Here is a 7,260-nt window from a genome sequence, read left to right as displayed (position 1 = left end):
CAGCCTCCCAGCCCAGGCCCCTAGCACAGCCTGTATAGATACAGTGTATATAATATATATACAGGACAGGTGCTGGGGGCCTGGGCTGGGCGGCTGTTGAAGTATATACACTGCACAGTACCACTCCCCTGTATATATACACTGTACAGTACCACTCCTGTCCTGTATATATACACTGCATAGCACCACTCCTCCTGTATATATACACTGCACAGTACCACTCCTCCTGTCCTGTATATATACACTGCACATTACCACTCCTCCTGTCCTGTATATATACACTGCACATTACCATATCTCCTGTCCTGTATATATACACTGCACAGTACCACTCCTCCTGTCCTGTATATATACACTGCACAGTACCTCTCCTCCTGTATATATACACTGTACAGTACCACTCCTCCTGTATATATACACTGCATAGCACCACTCCTCCTGTATATATACACTGTACAGTACCACTCCTCCTGTATATATACACTGCACAGTACCACTCCTCCTGTATATATACACTGCATAGCACCACTCCTCCTGTATATATACACTGTACAGTACCACTCCTCCTGTATATATACACTGCACAGTACCACTCCTCCTGTATATATACACTGCATAGCACCACTCCTCCTGTATATATACACTGCACAGTACCACTCCCCTGTATATATACACTGCACAGTACCACTCCTCCTGTATATATACACCGCACAGTACCACTCCTCCTGTCCTGTATATAGACACTGCACAGTACCACTCCTCCTGTATATATACACCGCACAGTACCACTCCTCCTGTATATATACACTGCACAGTACCACTCCTCCTGTATATATACACTGCACAGTACCACTCCCCTCTATATATACACCGCACAGTACCTCTCCTCCTGTGTATATATACACTGCACAGTACCGCTCCTCCTGTATATATACACTGCACAGTACCTCTCCCCTGTATATATACACTGCACAGTACCTCTCCTCCTGTATATATACACTGTACAGTACCTCTCCCCTGTATATATACACTGCACAGTACCGCTCCTCCTGTATATATACACTGCACAGTACCTCTCCCCTGTATATATACACTGCACAGTACCTCTCCTCCTGTATATATACACTGCACAGTACCACTCCTCCTGTATATATACACTGCACAGTACCTCTCCCCTGTATATATACACTGCACAGTACCACTCCCCTGTATATATACACTGTACAGTACCACTCCTCCTGTATATATACACTGCACAGTACCACTCCCCTCTATATATACACCGCACAGTACCTCTCCTCCTGTGTATATATACACTGCACAGTACCGCTCCTCCTGTATATATACACTGCACAGTACCTCTCCCCTGTATATATACACTGCACAGTACCTCTCCTCCTGTATATATACACTGTACAGTACCTCTCCCCTGTATATATACACTGCACAGTACCGCTCCTCCTGTATATATACACTGCACAGTACCTCTCCCCTGTATATATACACTGCACAGTACCTCTCCTCCTGTATATATACACTGCACAGTACCACTCCTCCTGTATATATACACTGCACAGTACCTCTCCCCTGTATATATACACTGCACAGTACCTCTCCTCCTGTATATATACACTGCACAGTACCACTCCTCCTGTATATATACACTGCACAGTACCTCTCCCCTGTATATATACACTGCAGAATTTACAATAGCTATCACTCATGTAAGAAGTGAAATCTGGCATTGTACTATACCTATATTTCTCCGCTGTATCTGGGCATCATGAATCGTGATATATTTTAAAGGGGGGGGGGGCCCACTGAGACTCTTTCGCCCGGGGCCCTCAAAAACCTGGAGCCGGCCCTGGTAAAGCACTATGAAGCAAATCACTATCTCAAACTGGCCCTCAGTCAGAACAGCAGCGTCCTGTCCCTAACTGAATTCACAGCAGAGTGAACCCAAAATGGTGGCAGCGGCTTTTATAGTGCATCATGATATCATTTCAGCAGCCAATCACAGCCATGCCCTTACTTACATGCCTAACATACATAACAGGATGTGCCCACACTTCTTAGGATTCCGCATTGGCTGAATTAAATCAAACTGGCTCATTGCACTATGGGAACTTCCGATTCCAGTATTCGATATACTAAAAGTATCGGAACTCAGTATCTGAATTCCGATACCGCGAATATCGGCCGATACCCGATATTTGCAGTATCAGAATGCTCAACACTATTTATGTTACATTATTTTTTCAAGTTTAATTTGCTATTATCATTACATATATACTAGAACTATTTGACTATTTTACTATTTAGTTTTCCTATAATTTCAAAAATTTTAACAAATGAGTTCTGAATTTTTGTGACTTTTATTTATTATGGTAGTGTATATTTTAGTAAATAGATCAACTGACCGAACAATGTATATATATATATATATATATATATATATATATATATATATAAATAATTTGTAGCCAAAAAAATTCAAATACAAAAATAGATCGATGACTACATTAGTCTGTGCTAAAAACTAAGGAAAATGTGAAATATGTGAAATAGGAAATAGCATACTGGCTTATGAACTTTATTAACAAACACATGAGATTTTTAGCACAAGATTTGCAAACGTTGTGAGCCCATTCACCAAAACGTCAAGGTAATCTCAGATCGAATGGGTAACTACACTGACTGTCTGGTGTGAACACTTACCTATGGTTTCTGAGCTGAATGCCTAATGTGAACACTTACTTGTGGCTAATGTCAGGGTAAAGCCTACTTATATAGGAGGCTCAGAACCAACTGTGTTGAGATGTAATTAAAACCTGGAGAAGGGCGGGACGTTCGAGTCAGAAAATAGTATATAGTAAACGTTTGCAAATCTTGTGCTAAAAATCTCATGTGTTTGTTAATAAAGTTCATAAGCCAGTATGCTATTTCCTATTTCACATATTTCACATTTTCCTTAGTTTTTAGCACAGACTAATGTAGTCATTGATCTATTTTTGTATTTGAATTTTTTTGGCTACAAATTATTTATATATATATATATATATATATATACATTGTTCGGTCAGTTGATCTATTTACTATATACTATTTTCTGACTCGAACGTCCCGCCCTTCTCCAGGTTTTAATTACATCTCAACACAGTTGGTTCTGAGCCTCCTATATAAGTAGGCTTTACCCTGACATTAGCCACAAGTAAGTGTTCACATTAGGCATTCAGCTCAGAAACCATAGGTAAGTGTTCACACCAGACAGTCAGTGTAGTTACCCATTCGATCTGAGATTACCTTGACGTTTTGCTGAATGGGCTCACAACGTTTGCAAATCTTGTGCTAAAAATCTCATGTGTTTGTTAATAAAGTTCATAAGCCAGTATGCTATTTCCTATTTCACATATTTCACATTTTCCTTAGTTTTTAGCACAGACTAATGTAGTCATTGATCTATTTTTGTAGTGTATATTTTAGGACATAAAAAATAATTTTCATTTTTTCAAGGGCCCAGATTTTACAATTCATACCTATAAGTACCAAAGGGGTCAATTTGACCCCCTACATAAAAGTATTAGTAGGCAATGCACCTAATATTACAGAGTACAGAAAATCACAGTGCTTCTCTCTAGTTGTAAAGTATAATTGTGTCATTGCATATCAGAGATGATTCAGCATTTTGTTTTGTCTAAACTTGTCCGAACATGTTTGATCCTTGTCTCTACTAGCGATATTTGTCTGCACTTCAGTAGCAAACATTACAGTTGAAGTTACAATTGCTCTTGTTTGTACAGTGAAATTTTATTCTGCCATCTTACAGGTCACTTTTTTTCAACATATATTTGAAGCATGAGTAAGCAGAGGGATCTGACAAACAACGAAATTTTGAAAAGTGTTCAGAATTTATCTGACAATGAGTCAAGTGAAAAAAATCAGGAACAAATAGACTCGGCGTCTGATGAAGAATATTTTCCTCATGACATTTCTGAAAAGTCAGAGTCAAGCAGTAACGGTGATATAATTGACGATACCGAAGACTATGGAGATGATGATGATGATGGAGGATGATGGACGTCCTATTACCTCAGCAAGATGTACAGCAATGCCACAATTATGGAGAGGTAGAGGAAGAGGGACCCAACTACAAGATGTTGGATACAGAGGGAGAAAGAAAGGTACAGTGGACATTCCTGAACAAAGAAAGGAAAGGTTCTGGCTTCAGAAGTTGCAAAATGTATTGGATTAAAAAGATTCCATCATGAGGGTAGACACATGTTGGGCAACACATTCTGCAAGTGATCATCCGCAACACACAAATAAGGCAAGTCCAGTGAGGAAGTTTACAACAATAAAATATAATTGTAGTAATCCAGAAAAGTGTTATAGAGAAATGAGGGAATGTCAAGATAAATTAAAAAGCAGAAGATATCCAAGCTGGACCTTAGACAGAGTCTCAAATATTGTAAAAAACAAGAACAGAATGGATTTAATTGGAACCACGCATCCCAGGAGTAATCCCCTCACACCAAATAAATTGGTATTGACCTTAAATTTCAGTCCACAATTTTATGCAATAAAAAGCATAGTTATGAAACATCTACCCATGCTACAGGATGACACTATTGTATCTAAAATCCTCCTATGGAGCAGAGTCACACCTGGCTGAATTGTAAAGGCTTCTTAAAAAGCGATTTCAACAGATGCGTTTTATGCCGCTTCGTAGTAGTTACTAAAAAAAATTTTGGAACACTAGTGAAACTCAATCATTCAAAAATTAACCAGTATATAAATTGTAATACTGATCACGTAGTGCATATAATTAAATGTATCACATGTAATAATTTAAATCATAGGTGGGTTGCACTATTCGGAAATAAAAAAAAAACATCTATCAGAACATCTTACAGATATTTACAATACGTCTGATACTATTCACACCATTTCCAATGCATTTAGGCATTTCATACATCACCATGGCAGGGACCTCTCTTCATTGCAGGTTCCCGGTATAGAAAGGTTGGTTTCTAATCTAAAAGATTGAGATATCAGAAAGCAGCTCCTAGACAGAGAAGCATTTTGGATGTACCATCTTGACACCTGTCATCCAAGCAGTCTCAGTTTACGACGTGAACTAATGTTTCATACTAGTGCCCAACTTTGCATTGTCACATGTATTTTTCTATGTCCATAAATGTAATGTTTTTATATATTATTTGTATTTATTTGTGTCTATTTTGCATTATCATGTGGTGTTTTTATATAATCATGACACTCTATCATGTAACTGCAATAACTTTTTTCACTGGCATATGTCTACATAAATTAATCTGTATTCATTCAGCACATGTATAGCTTTGATAAAGAACATGGTGTGTGTGTTCAAAACGCGTAGCTGTGTACAGCCTAATGATGGAATCTTTTTAATTCAATAAATTTTGCAACTTCTGAAGCTGGAACCTTTCCTTTCTTAGTTCACAACTCGTCCCTTGCGGTTCCGTTTCTCAGGACGCCAGGAGCCGGGGTGAGCTGGTTTCATTTTTTTCTTATAGAGTGGACATTCCATCAGCTGTAGGTCATAAAGAGACTTGTCATGATGGAACTGTGTGGGAAGTTATCCAAAGTGCTTCTCTTCTACCTGCCGACTGTCACAACAAAACATACTACGAGAAACATCTGGAGCCACCCCTTATGCCAAACGGGAGATCATCAATGGGAACCTATCTATTGCGTGGAGGTTGCTAATTGATGAACCTATACTTTGCCACATAAAAAAGCGGACAGAACGGAAGCGTATGAGAAACTTGAAGATGATAACTAGGGTTGAGCGAAACGGGTCGGCCATTTTCAGAAGTCGCCGACTTTTGGCAAAGTCGGGTTTCATGAAACCCAACCCGACTCCTGTGTGGGGTCGGCCATGAGGTCGGCGATCTCCTGAATCTGGGATCGGAATTCCGATACCGAGTTCCGATATGTTTGCGATATCGGAAATCGGTATCTGAATCCACATTTAAGTGTAAAATAAAGAATTAAAATAAAAAATATTGATATACTCACCTCTCCGATGCAGCCTGGACATCGCCACTGGTAACCGGCAGCCTTCCTTCTTAAGAATGAGCACGTGAAGGACCTTTCCATGACGTCACGGCTTGTGATTGGTCGCGGCGGCCCACGTGACCGCTCAGCGACCAATCACAAAGCCGTGACGTAATTCTCATGTCCTAAATTCCTAGAATGAAGAATTTAGGACCTGAAAATTACGTCACGGCTTTGTGATTGGTCGCTGAGCGGTCACGTGGGCGGCCGCAACCAATCACAAGCCGTGACGTCATCGAAAGGTCTTTCAAGCGCCATTCTTAGGAACGGAAGATGCCGGTTACCAGCGGCGATGTCCAGGCTGCGTCGGAGAGGTGAATATATCAATATTTTTTATTTTAATTCTTTATTTTACACTTAAATATGGATCCCAGGGCCTGAAGGAGAGTTTCCTCTCCTTCAGACCCTGGGAACCATAGTATCCCATTGCACTGCATTGGGTTTCGTGTTTCGGCCGACCCCGACCCCGACTTTTTTATAGGATCGGCCGATTTCACTCGACCCGACTTTTGAGAAAGTCGGGTTTCGTGAAACCCGACCCGATCCTATAAAAATAAAAGTCGCTCAACCCTAACGATAACTGGACAGTTTCTCTAATTGAGCTCGATGCATTTATTGCAATATTATATGTGCGGGGTGAATATAACGCAAATGGTCTTTCTTTAAAAACCTTCTGGTCAAGTCCTCGCTTTTTTCAGGACCGATTTGATGCAATTTGTACAAGTTGACATAAAATCCACCCGATCTGATGTGTTGAAGAATGATAAGTTTGGTTTATTTTCTGAAGTGTGAAATTGCTTCATTGGAAATTGCATAATGTGTAACAAACCTGGACAAAACTTGAAAGTTGAAGAATAGCTTTTTCCAATTAAATCAGGATGTCCTTTCGCCCAATACATAGCCAATAAGCCAGACAAATTTGGAATAAAATTCTGGCTAGTAGCTGACGTAAAATCCAAATAACTCTGCATTGGGTTTTCATATTTGGGAAAAGATCAACAATGACTGGCTGATCAGTCTCATGCAGAACACGTTGTTCTGAAACTAATGGATCCATTTTTGAACAAGGGACAAAATGTTACTACACATAACTTTTCCATCTCATTGACACTTGCCAATACGCTGTAAGCAAAGAGAACAAGCATTGTGGGAACGATGAAT

The sequence above is a fragment of the Ranitomeya variabilis genome, chromosome 2 (assembly GCF_051348905.1).
Source record: "Ranitomeya variabilis isolate aRanVar5 chromosome 2, aRanVar5.hap1, whole genome shotgun sequence".
Lineage (NCBI taxonomy): Eukaryota > Metazoa > Chordata > Amphibia > Anura > Dendrobatidae > Ranitomeya > Ranitomeya variabilis.
This window is presented reverse-complemented; position numbering follows the sequence as displayed.